Below are 24,243 nucleotides of genomic sequence, written 5' to 3' on the forward strand. Positions count from 1 at the left end.
CCTGGGGGAGGGAGTTAGAGTGCGGAAGGGTTAGGGGTGCCAGAGGTAGGCTCTGGCTAAGAGGCACTTACCTAAGTGTATCCCAGCCAGCAGCCCTGCAGCACCCCCAAAGCAGGCTGGGCTCCCTGCCTACTGCAGCCCCAGACCTCTTAAATCTGCAGGCTGTTCCCTCCATGTGGCTCTCAACTCTGGGAGAGTGGAGAGATTTATGCTGTCCCCATCCCCCAAGCCAATCTCTCAGCTCCTATTGGCTGGTTGTTTATGTTTAGGTGGTCATTGTCAAGTGAGGGTGATTTCTTCAATGAATTTCACTGTACATATTTATGTTTGCATCTCCCCTGACAAATAAAAATTGCTTGTTGGTTGAGTTTGTCAGCAGTACAACCAAATAATTGATTATATACAAAGAAACAATGGAGATGGACAATTGACTTTAGATGTGGCTCTCTGCAGTCCATGGGCATGATCAATGGCACAACTACCCTTTAATGCAGACAGGATTGGGAGTAACATTTCCATTTCCCAGGCCAGGTCCACACTGGGGGAGAAATTCAATTGAAGATTACAACTCCAGCTATGAGAATTGAATAACTAGAGTTAATGTACCTTAAGTTGAATTTCTGCAGAATCTCCACTTCAGGAGATCAATGGGAGAAACTCTCCTATCAACTTCCTTATTCCTTGCGAACCTGTGGAGTACCAGAGTTGGTGAGCGCCCTAGGTGTTCAATTTAGTAGGTCCTAACTAAATCCACTAAATTGAATCCCAGAAGATCAATCTCACATTGTGAAATAGACAGTTGCAGATATTCTCTCTCCATGTAAAGGACAGGTGCATCCAGAGCAGAACTTGGTCAAATGTTTATAAAATATGAGCAGTAGTTTCAAATTACACAACTTCCTAAGAAGGAATCCGAACTTAAGGCATTTGATCCTTGAAGCTGTGACAAAAGATTACAGTCCCCAGGAAAGCTAAAGCAATAGGAAGAGCAGTTGATTATGTTTAGGCTACTTCACTCATGTATGGACTCTCCAAACACACACACATGCACACACAGAGATCATCCCACACATCCTTAATTCCCTAAACTTGACAAGCCAACATCACAATTCATTTGTCAAATTCAGCTTCAGGAATGATGTCTCTGATGCTGATGTACAGTCTCCTAATTGACGTAGAGAGACCGTTCTCTTTGTGCGTGAATCAGTCTCCCTCTACACTCCATCTTGGGTGGATTTCCCTTGAGCAAAGATTACTATTTTTCTAAATCATTGTTGAATTGTTTATGTGAATAGATATCTGCTAGGACTCAGGCTGGACTGGAAATCAGACTTCAGAAATGAATGACTATCACAGCCTCCCTCAGCCGTCTATTTTCTAGTTCTCTTTCTATTACTGTTAAATGGTTTATACAGAGATTTATTTCAGAATGCTAGTCTCAGTGGATAAACCCTCTCTGTCAGTGAGATGTCAGCCAATCACCACCTGTCAATATTCAGGGCTGTGTGCATAACAATAAAGTCAGGAGGTGAGCCAGAACTTTTTAGTAGGAGGTATAAAACATTAAATATTCATTAAATTTCACATCTTTTATTTTGGGTATGCCAATTAGGTTTTTTAAATGAAATGTTATGACTCTGTGACTAAGACAGCAACTGTGAAAGATGCTTGCTGCCATGAGAGATGATGAGGAAAATGTAATTATGTAGAAACATAACATCATGGGCAAATTCTTAGGAAAAATTATCTATGCTGCCTACAGTTAAGGGTTACCCTGACAAGAGCAGCACCATGTACAGAACATCAGATGTGCTATCCAGAGCCACCAATGCATTTTGACATAAGTATTGTATAAAAGCAGCCTATGATAGAAATAAATAGTTGATTGGTGAAAGTAGTGTTTGTATTGTAAAAACAGATAGGTGAACTGCTCAAGCAAACAGTGTGATGGTGAGAATGAATTGAAATAAGCAATACTCAGTCAATTTTTTCTTCATCATATGGCAGTGAAAGATGAAGAAAAGGGGCAGATTCTGATCTTGGTTTCATGGATGTAAATCTGGTGCAATTCCCAGATTTCAAGAGATATGATTCAGATTAACCTTGCTGGAAATGCGATCAGAAACTAGTCCTGAATCTCCTCTGGAGTAACTGTTACGCATATGTAGACAGCTAACCTGTGATTTTTAATGGTTAAAAAGGATTGTTTCAGACAAAATGGTCTAATCCAATAAATATTTCATGAGAGCATTCTCCTCAATGTAAAGGAGACTTCCACATACTGAGAATTTGCAGATTGGATGTAACAGCCTTTACATTTTCAGCTTATTTTCTATACATTGTCTACTGTTGTGTTCTCTGGGGTCTACATTTTGTTTCATTACTTTTTAGCATGTTGGCTACAGTGTGGGCTACTTCATCAACAAGCACCTTGGCTGACAAGATCTGCTTCCTTATTTGCCGCATTTACCATAGTTCCCAGATAAGAGCAGAAATTTAAATTCTAAAGCCAAAATGAATATTTGTAATTAGCAGGATTAATGTATAGCTCAGCTGCTTTTAAAATTCTTTCCCCCTTTGAAATTCTCTGGCATTCCAGTGGCATTTCCCACTGAAGACGAGGCACTTCTGAAGCTTGATGAACTACAAGGGATGCAGCAAGACCTCTGGTAGTCGTGATGCTACATTCCTCAACATCTACAATGGACAAGGAAGAGTAGCCATCCCACCACATTTCAGAAAGGAGAGGAGAACAAAGAACTGTTTAAAGGTTAGTTACAACTTGGTTGTTTGCGGAATGTTCCAATGCAAATAAATAGATCCCAAAACTGCTTAGCATGAATGATTCAAAAACAGGGATTAAATATTACATGGCTAAGAGTTTGGAAGGGATGTAAAATCTCATGTGTCAAGTATCATCCAACTAAGTAGGGGTATGTCTACACTACAATGTTAGTTCGAACTAATGGACGTTAGTTCGAACTAACATTCATAGGCGCTACACTAGCGCTCCGCTAGTTCGAATTTAAATCGAACTAGCGGAGCGCTTAGTTCGAACTAGGTAAACCTCATTTTACGAGGATTAAGCCTAGTTCGAACTTACTAGTTCGAATTAAGGGGTGTGTAGCCCCTTAATTCGAACTAGTGGGAGGCTAGCCCTCCCCAGGTTTCCCTGGTGGCCACTCTGGCCAACACCAGGGAAACTCTATTGCCCCCCTCCCGGCCCCGGTCCCCTTAAAGGGGCACGGGCTGGCTACGGTGCCCGTGCCAGGTGCAAGCCTGCCAGCACCCAGCCAGCAGACCCTGCACCTGGCACGGCACAGAGCCACCCACCCGATGTCCCCCAGCCCTCCCCCTCTTCCCGGGACCAGGCTGGCGGCTCCCGGGAGCTTGCCCGGGACCGCAAGAGGCGGGCACCTTCCTGGGCTAGTGCGGACATCGTGGACCTCGTCCACGATCTCCGCACTAGGCACAGGAAAGTGGCCATCTAGGGCAGGAGAGCTGCCAGCCTGGCCACCCAGGAGCAGGTGTGCATGAAAATCAAGGGGGTCCACTGAGACCCCCGACCCTGAGCCCTGAGCTTACAATGGTCATACTGGGTCAGAACAAAGGTCCATCTAGCCCAGTAGCCTGTCTGCCGACAGCAGCCAACCCTAGGGACCCTGGAGGGGATGGACCGAAGACAGTGACCAAGCCATTTGTCTCGTGCCATCCCTCTCCAGTCTTCCACAAACAGAGGCCAGGGACACCATTTCTACCCCCTGGCTACTCCATGGACCCAACCTCCATGACTTTATCTCACTTCTCTTTAAACTCTGTTCTAGTTGTAGCCTTCACAGCCTCCTGCAGCAAGGAGTTCCACAGGTTAACTATTTGCTTTGTCAAGAACAACTTTCTCTTACTAGTTTCAAGCCTGCTACCCATTCCTTTCTTTGGTGTCCTCTAGTCCTTCTTTATGGGAACTCATGAAGAACTTTTCTGAATGCACCCTCTCCACCCAACCCCTGCTTTTAGAGACCTCTATCCTGTCCCCGCTCCATCTCCTCTTTTCTAAGCTGAACAGTCCCAGTCTCTGTAGCCTCTCTTCATCTGGGACCTGTTCCCAACCCCTGATCATGTTAGTTGCCCTCCCCTCTCCCAGCCTTTCTCTTCCCCTCTCCCACCTCCTTTTCCCAGTCTCCCCCACTTTTGTTCAATAAAGACAGAGTCAATGTTGGAAGAAACGTTATCTTTATTTTGTACATCAGGAAGGGGGGCTAAGGAAGGGTAAGTGGAAGGAGGTGAGGGAGGAATGGGGTACGAGCCCCCAATGGGGAGGACTGGGCTGGCTCTGCCGGCTTCTGGGGGTGGAAGCTCTCCTGCAGCCCCCCAATTGCCTCCTCTCTCCAGATGGCAGCCTGCGGCAAGTGCAGCCGGTCTGATGGCCGAGTGTTGTGATGTGCCCAGTGTGGGCACTCCGGGCACTCCAAGCCAGGACTGGTTTTCAAGCGGGTCACCCCTGAGAACTGTCTGTCCGGGGTGGGGGTCGGTTCCCTTTAAGCGCAGCCCTCGGCTAGCCTGAGACAGCATCTCCACGCTCTAAGTCCTCCTCTGATGCCCTGCCGGCACTGCTTCCGGCCATCCTTAAGCCCTGTTCAGGGTCCACTCAATGTGGACATGCTAGTTCGAATTAGCAAAACGCTAATTCGAACTAGTTTTTAGTTCCAGACGCGTTAGTTCGAATTAGCTTAGTTCGAACTAACATACCCTAGGCTAGGAGGAAATTTTACCTGAGGGCAGATTATTGCAGATTTAGCCAATTGAGGGAGATTCCTCTAGTTCTGAAAGGTAGGGAGGGATTATTCATGTCTTCATGCATTGCAGAACTCTCACGTCAACTTCAACTTAACTGATTTGGCTCATTTGTAATGCCTCCTAGCTTTAAAGTGAGCATTTGTCACACAAGCCTTATTAACATCAAATTGACAGCATAGGTGTGCTCCTTAAAATAATCAGATGAATCATTTTCATATGTACAGTGAGCAGTATAACTTTGGTATAGGAAGCAGGGCTGTGATTGTGAAATCCACAATGCCCACAATAAAGGCATGCTGAGGACTGGATCAGCAGTGACATGCTCTTCCCTTTCCTAGCTCTTATAATAACAATGCGGTGCTAGTATTTATAATGAAAGTTAATAGGAAAGTATCGTAATTCAGAGTGAGTTTCATCATGCCTGATATTTTCAAGACTAAGCTTTGTTACAGGCTGTTAGCACAATGCAGTGAACTGCAAAGATGAGATCACTGTGCCTCGGAACTCACACAAAAGCATGGTAATTGAAATTACAGGTTTTGTATTGAAAGCTACTTGTTAGAGGCATACCTTGGAGGAGAGCTGTTATGCAATTTACGCCCCCAGTTACAGCCCACTGACATGGGAAATTTTAAACCTGTGGAAAGTTCTGAAGAGAGTTAGGGGATCCTAACTCAGGCACCTGAGAGAAGACGTTTTGTATGTGTCAGCTATAATGCCAGAACACCTTATGTGAGGGCAGGAAGATCAGGAGAGAGAAAACACCAAATTGTAAATACAGTGCAGTTTACTGGATAGTGTATTAAATATCCATAAAAAGTTCAGAAAAGAGAAAAAGCAACAAATTATTATGAATGGGCCAGATCGCAAAATTCTCTCTCAGGAACCAGTGACCCCTTCCAAAGGAAAAATTCTCAGGAGACAGGTAGGGGAACAGAAAACACCACAAGAGTCTCCTTGCAAAGTTTTCCCCTGAATTGCCTTACGTTTTTTTTATTTGTTTGGAGTTTTCTTGTGTTTTTCACCATGCAAGGTTTTTGTTTCCTTGAATCTGCATGCTATCACTTGTAGGCAACAGCACTATAATTAAATAATGATGCCAATCAGAAAGAGATTGAAGTAGAAAGAACAAGCTTTACTGCTACTGTGTTCAGCATCTAAGAAGAACTGCACCACAATTAACATAACATTTCTTCCAATGTCTATACACAGCTAAACAGAATTGGTAAATCATAATCTGCTAACTCCCAAATACATTATGGATACAAAATAGAGACCTGTTTTCCTAACCCTATTAAACAAGTTACTTGGCCAGCTCTCAAGCCCCATGAATCCCAGATTATCTGTAGGATGACAGTGCCATCTTCACGGAAACTTTGTGATTCCAGGAGCTCTGCCTTCCCTCTCTGGAACTGTGGCTCTGTTTGAGCATCACTATCAGGCTTTCCCAGATAGTGACTGATCCCAGAATCCCTTTAAGGCTACATTTCTCAAACTGTGGGTCCCGATCCCCCCCGGGGGGTCACAGCAACTTAGAGGGGGGTCGCAAGCAACTTAGAAGGGGTTGCGGTATCACAAAGTTTGGGAACACCTGTTTTAAGGGGATTCCTATCCACAGACAGATGTTGTGGGAATGTAATCCAGACTTGTTTATTTGTCTTCTGGAGATATCTCAGAGCCTTATCCAAAGAAAGGTATATAAATAAAACAACTTCTAAAAGAAAAGAAAATATTAAAGGAAAAAATCAAGGAAAAATTTAAAAGGTAAAGTTGAGTCAAATTCTGGTCTTACGATCTCTACAGCAGATTTGACATGTTAGTTTCAGCCTACCCACTTACAGGTGACCAAACCATGTTATAGTTCATTTTGCTCACAGTAGAGTACAGCAGTTTGTTAAGCTTGGCTGTGTAGACGGGGATCTTAAAATGTCTAAATATTATTCTAGTATCTAGTGCATAGTCTATGAAATCAATTCCCTCCCTCTTCTCCATCCCCCACCTCTTTTGTTAAACATCAACCGTAAGAACTAATGAACAAAGTCTGCGGTTATTTCTCATACACGTTATCTCCACTGTTAATTTGAGAAGGCTACAACAATCACCTTCCTTTCATACCCCATTCAATTCTCTGCTGCAAAGCACTTCAAACTGCAAGGTACCATTTCATTCTGGAGAAACTACTGCAGTGAATCAATTTATTTTCCCCTGCAAGTGGGTGTCTTTTATCACCTTGAATATTGAAAACTTGCCTACCCATTTAGAATACAAAGCACCACAGACCATTTCCCCTGTAGGAGAATGCTGGTTGTTTAGCCCTGTCAGATAAAATTAGAGAAGAATCTGAACAGCAACATTTGAATTCCTGTGAAAACTTTTCCAAAGTTCCAGAATTAGAGTCCAGGCTGATAGTGGCATACATTAACCATCAACAAGAGTTAGAGCTGGAAAGGAAACTGTTCAGAGAGCTCAAGGGGTTATGGCATGGTCTAATAGAACACACACTGCCTCTTTCTTATCTTCTGACTTTAATAATTGGCATGTTGATTGAAGTCTAATATGGGTATAGCACAGAATGACAGTGAGAAACCTGCTCTAATTCAATTATTGGCTTCTACCTCCATGCATGAGGGAAAGCTACATGGATAAAGGGTCTTTTTGGGGGGTTACCTCTTCCTCTCAGTGGCACAAGAACATTTTTAAGAGTGGGGGGTGCTGACACTCCCCTTCACCTGTGTCCTTGCCCCCCAGATGAAGCCAGGAGCAAAGCCCTGGTGTGCAGGACCAACAGCCAGGACACAGGGCAAAGAGCTGGCAGCAGAACCCCGCGTGTACAGGGCAACAACTGGGACCCCAGGCATGGGAATAGCAGCAGAGTCCATGGTGCATGGGGAGGCAGCCAGGACTCTGGGCACTAGGCTAGAAGCCCAGGGGGTGCTGCAGCAACCCCTCAAACCACTAATTCCTGCATCTATGCTTCCTCTCCATGCACCTGTCAACAGAGGTAGCTGGCCAGAGGTGGGCTGCACTCCCAACATGGCAGAATGCTTGGTCCCCCTGAAAACTGGGGAACTCTGGGAACTATCCTTCAGGAAGAATGCTTCCTAGGGCTCTCTCTCAGTCCATTCAGCGTGCATTGAAGTTAATAGGATTCTCTCCAGGCACTTTGGATCAGTCCCTCTGGACAATCAGCTCTGTCCTTACTGTGGGCTACCTACAATTGTTACACACTCTTAATGCCTGTAAAGCAGGAAAGTATCCATTCATATTAAATATTATTATAATATTAAATAATAAATATTATCATTACATTGTGTTTAGAGAGTGTATTTGGAGAGTGAGTACAGACAACAAACTTGGCAGAAATTCAGTACAAGAGCCGCAGGAAGCTTGACTATATCAGCAAAGTAGCTTTTCCCAGTTTGATGAGCAATGCTTAATTTTTTATTATACACATTAGCTATTAACAGTCTCATTATTGGTTTCAGACAATTGCCCGTAAAGCAGAAGTGCCCATGTTGAAGTACTCTCACTCTCTGTCTCCAGAAGCTAGGAAAAATATATTGTGATATGCAGACACTGTAACACTCATTACAGTTTTAGTGTGCATTAAGGTAAATAGGATGTCCATGGCATATAATGCACCAATGAGCGAGCTATTTGTATCCTGCTGAAGAATGAATTTTATAAAATATATTAGTCATATGGCAAGAGATGCAAAATCCTCTTGGTGGAGCAAGAGCTGGGGCAGCCGCAGGGGCTGGAGCAGGAGGAGGCAGGAACCTGTCCACCAAGGTTTGCAGGTGACCTCTGAGGGCACGGCTCTGCTCCTCCAGCACCTCCAAGCTCCGCTGCCACAGCCGCAGGTCCTCCCGGACCCAGTGGTCCTGGGTGCGGAGCTGGTGCTCCAGTAGCCACAGGTGCCACCAGTGGTAGTCCTCCAGGTTGCGGGTGCGCCTGCTGGCCCAGGTGCAGGTGGCTGTTGCAGGCGGGGTGGTGCGCCCTGCAGTCCAAGGTGCTGCGGCTGTGGTGAAACAAGAGCAGTGGTCAGTTCTCCCTGGAGACACAGTAGGTGAAACCCACCCCCGCTCTTCAAGGCGAGGTCGGCATGTGGGGAACAGGCCAGGGCCCCTGCATGACTAAGGTTGAAGAGGATGGAACTAAGGAACTAAGGTTGAACTAAAGGCTAGCGGGAAAGAATCCATTGATCATCCTTCATGTAGGAACAAATGATATGGCTAGATTGTCGCTGGGACAAATCAAGGGATACTATGCCAGGTTGGGGAGGACGCTTAAGGAAATCGAGGCTCAGGTGATTTTCAGTGGGATACTGCCTGTTCCTAGAGAAGGGCAACAAAGGTGTGATAGGATTATGATGCTCAATAGGTGGCTTAGGCAGTGGTGCTATAAGGAGGGCTTTGGGCTGTATGGCCACTGGGAGGCATTTACGGACAGAAGACTGTTCTCTCAGGATGGACTTCATCTAAGTAGGAGGAAAATAGACTTCTAGGATGGAGGCTGGCACAACTGATTAAGAGAGCTTTAAACTAGGAATTTGGGGGAGACAGTTGGGAGATGTCCAGGTAATCTCTATGCTGGATTTTAGCATTGAGAGGGAGGAAAACGAAGTAAGAAAGGATATAGCCGGGGGTAGGAGAATGAGCATAAGGAGGAAGGGCAGAGTGGATACTAGTCTAATAGGTCATATTGGAGGTACAATGTCCTGGCCAAATGGAGTAAAGAATGTGAGTGAGGTGAAACAGCAAAAATTAAGATGCTTGTATACCAATGCGAGAAGCCTAGGTAACAAAATGGAGGAACTAGAGTCTATGACACCCAGCTGCTGCTCCATGGTGGGCAAGGCCCAGGTGCACGGTCCCTGGGCTCCCTCTCCCCCCACGCCCCCATACGCATAAGGGGAGCATGGTGGTACTCACATGTGGAACCCTCCCCAGCCTCGGACGACACAGCCGATGTGCTCTGTGGGGTGCCTCGGGAGTCCTGGGTCCTGGGCAGGCTCCCTGTAGGCTCCTGGCTCTCGGCATCCTCCTCCTCCGTGTCAGGGATGGATCCCTCTGCCCCGGGGTCGATCACCACCCGGGGGGCATAGATTGCATGAGCCCCCAGGATGCGGTCCAGGGCCTCATAATGAGGGCATGCCTCCGGGTTGGCCCCTGGCTGGGAGGCCCTGGAGTAGGCCTGCTGCAGGTCCGTGATCTTGCAGCGGACCTGCTCCTGGGTCCACATGTGGTCTCTGGTGGCCAGGCTGTCAGCCATGCGGCTGTAGACAGCCACGTTCCTGTGGTTAGTGCGGAGATCATGGATGTTGGAGGCCTCCCCCCAAACCTCGATGAGGTCCACGATCTCTGCACTAGATCAGGCGGGAGCACACCTATTACGGCCCCAGGCAGGCTCCTGTGAGCTGCCAGCCTGTTCCTGGGAAGAGGCGGAGGGGTGGGTGGCAGCGGGTGGCTGGCTCATGCTGTGCCAGGTGCAGGGTCTGCTGGTTGGGTGCTGGCAGGCTTGCAACTAGCACAAGCACTGTAGCCAGACTATGGCCCTTTAAGGGCTCCGGGGCCTGGAGGGGGGGCAGAAGAGTTTCCCTGGTTTGGCCCAGAGTGGCCACCAGGGCAACCTGGGAAGGGCTAGCCTCCAACTAGTTCGAATTAAGCGGCTACACAGCCCTTAATTTGAACTCCTTAATTCGAACTAGGCGTTACTCCTCGTAGAATGAGGTTTATCTAGTTCAAAGTAAGCGCTCCGCTAGTTCGATTTAAATTTGAACTAGCGGTTTGTATGTATAGCCCCTATTAAAGTTAATTCGAACTAACGGCTGTTAGTTTGAATTAACTTTGTAGTGTAGACATACCCTTACAGACTAACAAAATCATCTTCATCTGAAGAAGTGGGTTGTGCCCACAAAAGCTCATGATATCATCTACATGTTTTGTTAGTCTGTAAACTGCTACAAGACTATTTGTTCTTTTTAAAGTTTTTCCAGTTACAGACTGACTCGGCTACCCCTCTGAAGCTGTGGTACCTATAGTCTTTGTTTCATAGAATCATAGAATCATAGAATAATAGGACTGGAAGGGACCTCGAGAGGTCATCGAGTCCAGCCCCCCGCCCTCAAGGCAGGATCAAGCTCCGTCTATACCATCCCTGACAGATGTCTATCTAACCTGTTCTTAAATATCTCCAGAGAGGGAGATTCCACCACCTCCCTTGGCAATTTATTCCAATATTTGACCACCCTGACAGTTAGGAATTTTTTCCTAATGTCCAATCTAAACCTCCTCTGCTGCACTTTAAGCCCATTACTCCTTGTCCTGTCCTCAGAAACCAAGAGGAACAAATTTTCTCCTTCCTCCTTGTGACACCCTTTTAGATATTTGAAAACCGCTATCATGTCCCCCCTTAATCTTCTTTTTTCCAAACTAAACAAGCCCAGTTCATGAAGCCTGGCTTCATAGGTCATGTTCTCTAAACCTTTAATCATTCTTGTCGCTCTTCTCTGTACCCTTTCCAATTTCTCCACATCTTTCTTGAAATGTGGTGCCCAGAACTGGACACAGTACTCCAGCTGAGGCCTAACTAGTGCAGAGTAGAGCGGCAGAATGACTTCACGAGTTTTGCTTACAACACACCTGTTGATACAACCTAGAATCATATTTGCTTTTTTTGCAACAGCATCACACTGTTGGCTCATATTCAACTTGTGGTCCACTATGACCCCTAGATCCCTTTCCGCCATGCTCCTTCCTAGACAGTCGCTTCCCATCTTGTATGTATGGAACTGATTGTTCCTTCCTAAGTGGAGCACTTTGCATTTCTCTTTATTAAACCTCATCCTGTTTACCTCTGACCATTTCTCTAACTTGCTAAGGTCATTTTGAATTATGTCCCTATCCTCCAAAGAAGTTGCAACCCCACCCAATTTGGTATCATCTGCAAACTTAATAAGCGTACTCTCTATCCCAATATCTACATCATTGATGAAGATATTGAACAGTACGGGTCCCAAAACAGACCCTTGTGGAACTCCACTTGTTATCCCTTTCCAGCAGGATTTAGAACCGTTAACAACAACTCTCTGACTACGGTTATCCAGCCAATTATGCACCCACCTTATCGTGGCCCTATCTAAGTTATATTTGCCTAGTTTATCAATAAGAATATCATGCGAGACCGTATCAAATGCCTTACTAAAGTCTAGGTATATGACATCCACCGCTTCTCCCTTATCCACAAGGCTCGTTATCTTATCAAAGAAAGCTATCAGATTAGTTTGGCATGACTTGTTCTTCACAAACCCATGCTGGCTATTCCCTATCACTTTATTACCTTCCAAGTGTTTGCATATGATTTCCTTAATTACCTGCTCCATTATCTTCCCTGGGACAGACGTTAAACTGACCGGTCTGTAGTTTCCTGGGTTGTTCTTATTCCCCTTTTTATAGATGGGCACAATATTTGCCCTTTTCCAGTCTTCTGGAATCTCCCCTGTCTGCCATGATTTTTCAAAGATCATAGCTAAAGGCTCAGATACCTCCTTTATCAGCTCCTTGAGTATCCTGGGATGCATTTCATCAGGACCTGGTGACTTGCTGACATCTAACTTTCCTACGTGATTTTTAACTTGTTCTTTGTGTATCCTATCTTCTAAACTTACCCTTTCTCTGCTTGTATTCACTACGTTAGGCACACCTCCAGACTTCTCGGTGAAGACCGAAACAAAGAAGTCATTGAGCATCTCCGCCATTTCCAAGTTCCCGGTTACTGCTTCTCCCTCCTCACTAAGCAGTGGGCCTACCCTGTCCTTGGTCTTCCTCTTGCTTTTAATGTATTTATAAAAGGTCTTCTTGTTTCCCTTTATGCCTGTAGCTAGTTTGATCTCATTTTGTGCCTTTGCCTTTCTAATCTTGCCCCTGCATTCCCATGTTGCTTGCCTATATTCCTCCTTTGTTAGTTGTCCTAATTTCCATTTTTTATATGACTCCTTTTTTATTTTGAGATCGTGCAAGATCTCCTTGTTAAGCCAAGCTGGTCTTTTGCCATATTTTCTATCTTTCCTACACAGCGGAATTGTTTGCTTTTGGGCCCTTTCATAACGTCCCTTTGAAATACTTCCAACTCTCCTCAGTTGTTTTTCCCTTCAGTCTTGCTTCCCATGGGACCTTACCTACAAGTTCTCTGAGCTTATCAAAATCTGCCTTCCTGAAATCCATTACCTCAATTGTGCTGGTCTCCCTTCTACCTTTCCTTAAGATCATGAACTCTATTATTTCGTGATCACTGTCCCCTATACTGTCTTCCACTTTCAAGTTCTCAACTAGTTCCTCCCTATTTGTTAAAACCAAATCCAGAACAGCTTCTCCTCTGGTAGCTTTTTCAACCTTCTGAAACAGAAAGTTGTCTCCAATGCAGTCCAGAAACTTATTGGATAGCCTGTGCCTCGCTGTGTTAGTTTCCCAACATATGTCTGGATAGTTGAAGTCCCCCATCACCACCAAATCTTGGGCTTTGGATAGTTTTGTTAATTGTTTAAAAAAGGCTTCATCCACCTCTTCCACCTGGCTAGGTGGCCTGTAGTAGACTCCTAGCATGATATCACCCTCGTTTTTTACCCCTTTTAGCTTAACCCAGAGACTCTCTACACAGCTATCTCCTACATTCATCTCCACTTCAGTCCAAGTGTGTACATTTTTAATATACAAGGCAACCCCTCCTCCCTTTTTTCTCTGTCTGTCCTTCCTGAGCAAGCCGTACCCTTCCATACCAACATTCCAATCATGCGTCCCATCCCACCAGGTTTCTGTAATACCAATGATATCATAGTTGTATTTATTGGTTAGCAATTCCAGTTCTTCCTGCTTATTACCCATACTTCTCGCATTTGTATATAGGCATCTAAGATACTGATTTGATCTTGCCTCCCTGTTGTGCCCTGACCCTCCTTTCTCCTTCCCAATATAGGCCGTAGTCCCCCCCATTTCCAACCCATCTCCCAGTCCCGCACATGCAGCACTTACCTGTGGGCTTTGTTCACCTGCCCCCAACAAACCTAGTTTAAAGCCCTCCTCACAAGGTTAGCCAGTCTGTGTCCAAACAAGGCCTTCCCGCTCCTGGAAAGGTGAACTCCATCTTCGCCAAGCAGTCTTTCCTGGAAGAGCACCCCGTGATCAAGGAAGCCGAATCCCTCCTGGCGACACCATCGTCGCAGCCAGGCATTCACCTCCAGGATGCACCTCTCTCTGCCCGGGCCCCTACCTTTGACAGGAAGGATAGAAGAGAATACCACCTGCGCTCCAAACTCCTTCACCCGTACTCCCAAAGCCCTGTAGTCACACTTGATCCGCTCAGTGTCACACCTGGCAGTATCATTTGTGCCCACGTGGATGAGTAGCATGGGGTAGTAGTCAGAGGGCCGGATAATCCTCGACAATGCCTCCGTAACATGTCGGATACGGGCCCCTGGCAGACAGCATACCTCTCGAGATGAGCTGTCAGGGCGACAGATGGGTGCCTCCGTTCCCCTCAGAAGAGAGTCTCCAACCACCACTACCCTACGTTTCCTCCTCGCAGTGGTGGCAGGAGACTGCTCAACCTTGGTGGTGCAAGGCCTGGTCTCCTCCACTGTGGGGGGTGACTCCTTGTCTCCTGCTGAAAGTAAAGTGTAACGGTTATGTAACAACACAGTGGGAGGGTTAGGAGCAGGGGTGGAACACTGCCTGCTGCCGGAAGTAACCAGCTGCCAGTTCTCACCCTGCACCCTCCTCCATAAGTGGCTGGTCAACAGTCCCACAGCCTAGGACAGTGACCTCCGTGGACTCCACAGGAATACTGTCCAGGAATTCCTCATGGCTTCGAATGCTCCTCAGCCTGGCCACCTCCTCCTGTAGCTCTCCCACCTGCTGCCTGAGAGATTCCACCAGCAGGCACCTTTCACAACGGTTGTCTCCCCCAGCCTGGAGATCACTCAGTGGGAATTGCAAGCCACAAATACAGCAAGACCACACCAGGACCTGGGTAGAGGCATCCATGCTCAGGTTCTCTGTCTGGATACAGGCACAGGTGGAGGAGACAGGAGAAGTACTGGCACAAGCGCTTCGGGTCTTCATCACCATCAGTTACTCCCTCTGCCCAACTCCCTCTTCAACTCCCCTGTCTGCAGTCCCCTGTTTAGTGTGTAAAGAACAACAGGCTATCGAAAAATGCATGTTAAATGCAGAAAACCATGTGCATTTCTGGTAGCAGGCTGCAATAAAATTGACACTGCACATTTGGTTGGGAGTGACATCCCCAATAACTGAATTTCTTTTTATGCCTAAGAATTGTGAGTGAAATCTTGACCAGTCAGTAGTGTGAACATTTGAAACATTAGGATGATTCTAAGATAAATAATGATTTGTTGTATAGCTGAATAAAAGTTCCTTTTTGAGAACTGAATTAGACTTTTAGTGTCTGTCACCTCTGAAAGAAAATGCGACTTTTCACATAATAACTAGCCTATTACATTCTCAAACTGTACTCATCTATGCTTTTCAGATTTATGTAACCTTCATGCCAACAGCTGGTGTCTCTCAGATCCAAACTTGGACCAAAATCTAATTAAAAGATGTTTATTTTGGGTGCCCTTTGCAAGGATTTACAGGGAAAAATTCTGATGGTCTTATTTTCATATATTAGTGTTACAGCACTAAATACTTCACAGGAAACATACAAGACAAGGGACAAGAGCTGGGTGAAATTTTAGTGGAAAGTTTTTCACTGAAAATACAAATGCTAGTTAGCCAAAACATTTCCCTAATTTGTGCTGAGTTTGTCAAATTGTTTTAATAAAAAAAAACACTCTCCAAAACTTCTGAAAATATCTAAACATTTCACAGACATTTTCAAAAGAAAATGTTCTGTTGTTTCATTCAAAGCATTTTTCATATAGATTTTATTAAGTTTAAATTAAAAAACAAAATGTTTTGTTTGACCCAAAACTTTTTTTTTTCTTCAATTTTTCAATTTGGCCAGTTCTACCAGTTACCTTCCAGGAGAGTTTACAATGGAAGTTCCAATTGTGCCATGTAGTCACTGTCTGTAGGAGAAAGGGGGATAAAATTGTGTAGGTGGGAGAAGGGTGAAGTTCTGGCAAAGTGGAATCAGATTTTTCAAGCACACGGAAGCTGTATATCTGCTGCTGTGCCTCTTTATGGAATCCAACTGATTATCCCTCACATGATAATCACATATGCATTGTTTGGTAGGAGGGGCAAATATAATCTATGGCTCTCTCTCTCTTTCTTGCCTGTGATTTTGGGTACCATGTATTTCTGAGGTAAAATGGATTGAGCAATCTTTGTGCATACAATTATGTAATGCAATTATGCTTGGTCCTTACATGTTTATTGACCTACTGTGCACCCAGAAAAGGGCCAGGTAGAATATGGAATTATATTTTAGATATAATATAAATAATGAAGGTAAAAGAAGAAGGGTGGATAGTAGTAGGCTAAAAGGCTGCAATAACAACATTACAAAGTTACTTAGGGTCCAAACCAAAGCCTAATGAAGTCAATAGGGGTTTTTCCATTGACTTTAGCAGGCACAAAATGCAGAATTTGGTTCTATATAGTTTGTACACCATGTGTTTAAAAATATAGCTGTCTTTGGATAAAGGTCAAATATATAGTCAAGATCAACTAGCCACATTTGATTATACTTAGATACCTATTAGATATGGCCCATATATTTCATACACACCATTTAATTTTAGACTTAAAATTACTTTCCAACATTTTTCTGGATGAAATCCATGGATTTATACTAAGTATTTCTATATATTTCAGTTTTTGGCCTGATAAACCATTCTGCTGTTCATGTTATGAAACACCTGCAAGGTGGCTAAGTGGTTACGGGTTCACTCTGTGATATGCAGTCTTTCAACTATTGCGGAGTCACTCCAACTGGCCAGTGAGGTTGGCAGTCCTGGTAGACAGCTAACTATTCTTTAGAGTGTAGGGGTAGCTGAGTTAGTCTGTAACAGGAAAAACTTAAAAAACAAATAGTGTGGTAACACTTTAAAGACTAACAAAACATGTAGATGGTATCATGAGCTTCCGTGGGCACAGCCCACTTCTTCAGATGACTGGACTGTTAGAAGTCCAGAACCAAGAATAAATAAGGGAAGTGTGTGTGTGCAGGGGCAGATGGCCGTTTTGCGGGGGCCCAGGCAGCATAATTCCACGGGGCCCCCCCTTTGCCACGGCGCATGCGCAGTGACGTTATGCGCAGGGCTTTTTGAAGCGCGGGGCCCAGGGCGGCCGCCCCGTTCGCCCTGCCCTATATCTGCCCCTGTGTGTGGGGGGGGGGGAGGGGGGGAAGGGGAGGGAAGAGGACATTGGGTACATAAGTTTCAAAGGGATAGCTGAGCCAGTCTGTAATGGGAAAACTTAAAAAACAACAAATAGCTTATTAGCACCTCAAAGACTAAATAGTAGAAATTAGCAGTTTCAGCCTAATTCAAAATAGACAGGTGTGCACATGTCAAAAAGTGGCTCCCTTGTTGATGATTTCAGAAGAAACAGCAAAGACAAGTGGTCAGATTCTGCCAGATTTCTGTATGGAATGGTGCCCTAGTCTTCAAGCCAACACATTGATTTTAAAATGACTACTTCTGGAATAAGGTAGTACGTGGAAAGGAGGCAGAATCTGGAAATTGAAATGAGCTATAAGTTTTTTATGAAACAGCTATAAAAGCACCATTTATGGACAGCTAGAGGGGGTCAGGAGCCCCCTCCCCCCTCATTTGAACTGGGATTTCATACTTGAAGTCTGCTGAAGGCACATGCCCCAGCTCCAGAGGCAGCTTTTAACTGCAATACTTTGCCTTTGGGGCAGGGAGTTTCTTTATAAACAGAGGGAGGCAGGGTGATTAAAATATCTAAAGGCTCGTCATTCAAATAATTGAAGGATTGTTAGGTGATCACGAACACATTGCTGGGTACTCCACTTTAAAATAGGAAAAAAGAGTAAGAATAAACAGGGGTCTGCATTCGGACCACAGCCATTCAACTTACTCATAAATGATCTTGGAAAAGGGTTAAACCCGTGGTCATCAACTCATCGATCACAATCGACTGGTCAATCGGGAGGGCTCGACCAGTCGATCATGAGGTATTCGCAATCCCTCACCCTGCAGGATGCCCCACTATCTACCTCCAGTGACAATGGAGGTAGCGCTGGCTTCCTGCGGGGTGGATGAAAGTCCCGCAACTGCATGCCACCTCCAGGGTTTCAGGAAGTGCGCTGGCTGCTCCCAAACAGCTAACGCGGTACCTGAAAGTTCAAGGAGAACAGGTCCATCAATGGCCAAACAGCCAATGTGGTACCTGAAAGACCAGGTCTGTTGCATGCTAGGGACCTCCAGGGTGGGGAAGGGAGAGTTAGGAGTCCCCAGAGGAAGTGTATGCCAGGGACTTCCTGCATGGCAAGAGGTAGGAGTCCCCAGAAGAGGCATGCCCAGGGCTTCCCTCCTTTGCGAGGAAGGGGTCGGAGTTCCCAGAGGAGGCGTGCGCCGTGGACTTCCTGTGCGAGGGGGGACAGGTAGGAGTCCCCAGAGAAGGGACATGCCCGGGCTTCCTTCCCCTACCCCCACTGGCACCCTGCCCCCACCCCAGCACCCTGTTCCCTGCCCCCACTGGCACCCTGTTCCCACCCCAGCACCCTGCCCCACATCCCCTGCCACAGCACCCACTGTCACCCTGTCCTCGTCCCAGTACCCACTAACACCCTTCGCCAGTACCATGTCCCCTGCTCCCACCAGCACAGTTGGGGCCACATTAGTGAGGTTTGTGGGGTTTTGAAGGAGTTATTTTTTTGCATCTCACTTGTGTGGCCCCAACTGACTTTTCACAACAGAAAAAGGGCCTGTTGTGACCCCTGACTCAAAACAGGTTCCCCACTCTTTTCATGAATAAAGACAATGCTGAAACTTTTTGGCTGCGTCTAGATTGGCATGATTTTCCGGAAATGCTTTTAACGGAAAAGTTTTCCATTAAAAGCATTTTCGGAACAGAGCGTCTAGATTGGCACGGACACTCTTGCTCAAAAGCACTTCGTGCGAAAAAGCGTCCGTGCCAATCTAGATGTGCTTTTCTGCAAAAAAGCTCTGATCGCCATTTTCGCGATTGGGGCTTTTTTGTGGAAAACAAATCTGAGCTGTCTACTCTGGCCCTTTTGCGGAAAAGCTTTGCGCAAAAGGGACTTTTGCCTGTACGGGAGCAGAATAGTATTTCCACAAGAAACACTGACTGCTTACAGTAGGAAGTCAGTGCTTTTGCAGAAATTGAAGTGGACAGTGTAGACAGCTGGCAAGCTTTTCCAGAAAAGCGGCTGATTTTACAGAAAAACCAGCCAGTCTAGACACAGCCTTTGTGTTTGACATCATATTTTATTAAAAAATGGAGCCCCCTCTCCGAGCCAGCATCCCCTTCTCCACATCCACCTGCATCCAAATTCCCTCCCAGAGCTTGCACCTCTCACCCTTTCCCACACCTAAATCCCTCATTCCCACCCCAAAGCCTGCACTTCCTGTCTCAACCTAGTGAGGGTATGGCTAGACTGCAGGAGTTTTTCTAGATTCCAGAGGTATCCCAGAAAAACTCTTCCACGTCCAGGGATGTGTTTGTTCTTCTGCTTTTTTTAGCAGAAGAGCAAACATGCTCTTTTGGCAACCCCTATATTACTTATTTCATAAGAAATAAGAGGGCTTCCAAAAAAAGCAGTTTTTCTGACATTTGGCCCAGTCTAGACAGGCCAAATGTTGGGAAAACCTCTTCCTACAGAAGGATCGGGAAAAAAGTGGCAGTGTAGCCATACCCTGAGAGTGTATAAGGGCTGGGGATAGCAAGTGATGAAGAGAAGAACAGGAGGGCGGGGCTTCAAGGAAGGGGTGAGGTCTTGGGAGAAGGATGGGGCAGTAGATCTTGTCTTGTTCTGACATTTAAAAAGTGATCTTGGGCATAAAAAGGTTGGAGACCACTAGGTTAAACAGTGAGGGTATGTCTACACTAGCCCCCTAGTTCAAACTAGGGAGGCTAATGTACACATTCAAAGCTGCAAATGAAGCCCAGGATATAAATATCCCGGGCTTTATTTGCATGTTCCTGTCCGGTCGCCATTTTTAAATTCCACTAGTCCAAAATAACTGCCTGCGGCTACACGCGGCAGTGAAACAGTTAGTTCGAATTAACTGTTACACCTCGTTCCATGTTACACCTCATTACAGTTCTGTTTGCCAGAAGCTAGCAATGGTTGACAGGGGATGGATCTTCTGTTTATTCCTTCTAAAGCACCTGCCATTGGCCACTGTTGGAACACAGGACACTGGACTAGCTGGAGCATTGGTCTGACCCCGTATGGCCATTCTTAAATAGTGCCCAAATGTATCTGCCCCTTGCTGTAATCCACTAAACCCTACTTCCCTCTCAGAACTGAGATAGAGCCCAGGAGTCCTGACAGTCAGTCAGTCAGTCTCTCTCTCTCTCTCTCTCTCTCTTGTGCGCGCGCGTGCTCTCTCTCTCTGATTAGTAACAAAGTATGAATATATATCTGGGGGGGACCTTTTTAGGTCAGGAACTGCTGACCCACAGAAAAATCAGTCAGGACAATACATACAACTCCTCCCCCACTCACCTACCGCTCCCCCGCACACACACACCTCACTGACATCGCCCCTAACTGAGAAGTAAAAAGAAACTGCCCACATTCTCCTTACACAGCAGAACCTCAAGGGGACAGGGTTAGTAGATTTTCTTGGAGAAAAGCCTCCAGGCAGCACTTTATTCTGCCAGCCAAGAGGAGAAGGAACAGCAGCACAAGGATTCCTCCCCACACCAGGCAGAGCCAGTGGATCGGATCCAGCTCTGGCTTACCTAATGCTCCATGAGGGAAGCTGTAGTGGGGGGCAGGAGCATGGGCTCCCCAATGTTGGAGAGGAATCCCCAAGCCTTGGGGGCTGGATCCAGGCAAGCCAGGGACCAGATCCAGCCCCTGGGCCTTAGGTTCCCCACCCCTGATATATATTAATATTTTAAGGCTAACCAGTGTCCCTTAAGTGACTTGCCACAAGATGTCAGAATATGTTAAAATTAGAGCTGAATGGGCCTAATATTTATTTAATTTTATTTCTTTTATTTAGGGATTAGATACAGTGCTCCTCTTGTCAGCTAACTGATAAGTTATCTGCCAAAAAAAATAGTTTTCCAGTGCTTCAGTAGCCCCTGGAAAGGGGTGATGGAGGGGTGGAAGGTGGATTGGGTTGTGCCCCCCCCCTCCGAATTTGCTGCTTGGCTTGTACCAAGCATATTCAGTAACACTGCTGAAGCCAGTCTGTCCTGCCATGTTCTCCTCACCCTCCTTAATGGCATATACAGGTCACCCCAACCCCACCAGTTTGCCCAAGGTCACCCCAACCCCACCAAAATCTGAAATGGTGCCCCTGAATAGCTGAGTCCTTCTGATCTAAGGGGAAGCAAAATTGCTGGGTAGTATGCTGGCCAGCATGCATTTCTTCTAGCTAATAATTTCAGTCGTCAAGGTTATTAGTATGGTGCTTTTCACAGAGTATTACATTCACATTAAAGGTAAGTAAAGTGGGGAAATGGCACTGGACTCATAACAAGAATTTACCCAGGGACATCTTTTGAAAGCAACAAAATACTTTTAGATTACCAGTAATAATTTGGAGTTGTTTGTAGCTCATGGAGTTGTAATCATATTTTTAGGAATGAACAACAAGAAATTTCAGTGTCCTACATCATTCTTATTTTGTATCAGATTCTGCCGCTCTTGCTTCCACCTTGCACTGCAAACAGCTTCACCACACCAATGGAACTGCTTGGGAAATCAGATGTTAATCACCAGTAAGAAAATAGCAGAATTATACCCTTTGTGTGAAGTGATTTTTAAGTAATCCAATACACCAATGGGATTTTGTGGATGTGAAAGCATATGCGGAGTGACAATGCTTAAGCGGTGACTGAACACTAAGTAAGTGCTGTTATGTATTATTACTTATTATGCTATATTGTATATACATTTTGCTATAAATAACAAATTATTTTCTTACACACAATATGATGTTTACCAGCTTTGTAAACCACCTATGAATACAAACTGCTGTGTATTAATGAATCCTGTAAGGTAACTAATTTGCTGTCACGGTAACATTAATTTACACTGAGTCCACACATTTTGAACAACACTCTTTGGGTATATCTACACAGTTGTGCATAGCTCTAAATAAGCTACGCAATTTGAGCTACACAAATTGCATAGTTTATTTCGAGATAGCCTGTGTAGCAGGGTCAGTCCCACTCTTGGATCCCAGACCTCTGTTCTACCCACTATTCTGCAGTTTAGGAGCCATGGTACAAATCCCACTTGCCTTTTCTCAGTGTTTAGCTTTCTGTTCTCAGCAAAATAAAGGGATGTTGGGCCGATGCCCCGGTCCAGTTGGGGCTGTAGATTTTTTTTTTTAAGAGCTGCCTCTCTTCCCTTCCATCAAGTCCTTTAACCTGCCCTGTCACACTTGTTTCAAAATTTGGTGCTGTCCAGACCATGCCAAGTTTTGAAATAGAGAGCTGTCCCAGCATCTTCCTTATTCCTCGTGCAATGACGTTTACAGGAAGCCAGAATAAGCCGCCCGGTATTTTGAAATTATTTCAAAAGAACAGAAGTGCTGTTAAGACATGCACAACGCTATTTTGGGATAATGGACATTATCCCGAAATACTGTGTAGACATACCCTTTATGAGAAGCATAGCCTATGAAGAGGATTGATCACACAAGTGGCATGGAATTACATATGTTCCATTTGTGACTGAGTTAAATGTACTCAGTACTTACCAGGGAAATGCTTGTAGTTAAAGTAGAAGCCAAAGGTATTTACATAGCATTTTTTGACAATCAAAATTAAGGAGCCAAATTCTGATCCCTTAACTGATGCTGAACAACATCTGAGCTTATTAGGCCCTATTGACTCCAGTGTGACTACTTGCTGTTAAAGAAATTACTCTGTGAATAAGGGGATGAGACTCTGACTGATAATTAATACAGTCATTGGGCATTTGGGCTCTGTAGAAAATGTCAGATCTTTCCTCCTTTTGTGTGTAGCCATGCCTCATTCACTATCTATGGTGATAATATGGTTAGTTTTATCAGTGTTTCTCAATTAGTGGTACGAGTACTGTTGGGGTACTCAAGTACCATTGGGGGGGTATGTCAATACAACCGAAATTTGGAGAAAACTGATTTTTGTTTTAAGTTTTACACCATTTTATAATTTTTGTACTTTTTACACCCAAAAATTTCATTAACCTCCTGGCTACAATTAAGTTGTTTAAACAAATGTGTTGCAATGATAGAAAAAAATGTGTGTGTCTGAAAACTGTAGGTACTGGGAGTACTTATAATGTATTTATTTATTTTGAAAAAGGGGTACTTTATAAAGAAGGTTGAGAAACACTGAGTTACATTAACTATTTGTATTTCATTCATTATATATATTATTCGATAGTTACTTATAGCAGTGTTTTGTAACTTTCTGGAAAATGACTTTTATATGGTTATGTTCCACTCAAAAGATTGAGCAGAAATTGGTTGTTCTATCAGCAATGAAAAAGACATTTTTAAAAATGTTCACAAAAGGATTATTTAAACAGTCTCACTGATTCTTTTCCCCTTGCATTTCCTACATTGTGTAACCTACATACAAGAAAAGCCACTTACCACATTGCAGCAACCAAGACTAAAAAACTAAAGAGAATGAGTAGGAAGTGTGAGGCTAACATTTGTAAAGCATGTGAATTCAGCTGAAAAATCTCCCCTCCCCCCCATTTGTGTTTTTAAACCATTTCTCAAATATTTGCAATTAAATGTATGGTTGGTTGTTTAAAATGAAAATCTGGGTTTCTAATGATATTGGAGGGTGAGTTATTTAGGCCATGTCTACACTGGGGGAGGTGGGGAGTTGACTTAAGATACGCAACTCCAGCTACAACAATAGCATAGCTGGAGTCAATGTATCTTAAGTTGAATTTTTATGATACCCCAATTACGTGAGGTCAATGGGAGAACCTCTCTCATCTACTTCCCTTACTCCTCATGACTCCATGGAGTACTAGGGTCAAAGAAGGTGCCATCAGTAGTCAATTTAGTGCGTCCTTAGTAGACCCGCTAAATCAAACCCAGGGAGATGGATCTCTAGAGCATCGATCTCAGGGGATAAGTGTAGGCCTTAGACAGATGAATTTGCCTTTTGATGACTTTGTGGCAAACTTGAACTTGCTTAGTTTTCCTATTCATTCATTTCTCTAACCTCTTGATATTGGTCACAACATATCTGTGATATTCAAAGTTTCCTTGCACTCATTTATAACTCAACACAGAAAGGGTTG

At 44.8% G+C, this 24,243-nt stretch overlaps 1 long non-coding RNA gene across 1 annotated transcript in view; it reads left to right on the forward strand.

Moving 5' to 3' along the window:
• Nucleotides 1–2,600: 2,600 nt before the first annotated feature.
• Nucleotides 2,601–24,243, forward strand: part of LOC142827337 (uncharacterized) — a 28,333-nt gene continuing 6,690 nt past the window's right edge. The window contains exons 1-2 of the long non-coding RNA XR_012902043.1: nucleotides 2,601–2,770; nucleotides 21,622–21,834. This is a non-coding gene — a long non-coding RNA (uncharacterized LOC142827337). The remainder of the gene's footprint in view (nucleotides 2,771–21,621; nucleotides 21,835–24,243) is intronic.

Source organism: Pelodiscus sinensis, chromosome 2 (assembly GCF_049634645.1).
Source record: "Pelodiscus sinensis isolate JC-2024 chromosome 2, ASM4963464v1, whole genome shotgun sequence".
NCBI lineage: Eukaryota > Metazoa > Chordata > Testudines > Trionychidae > Pelodiscus > Pelodiscus sinensis.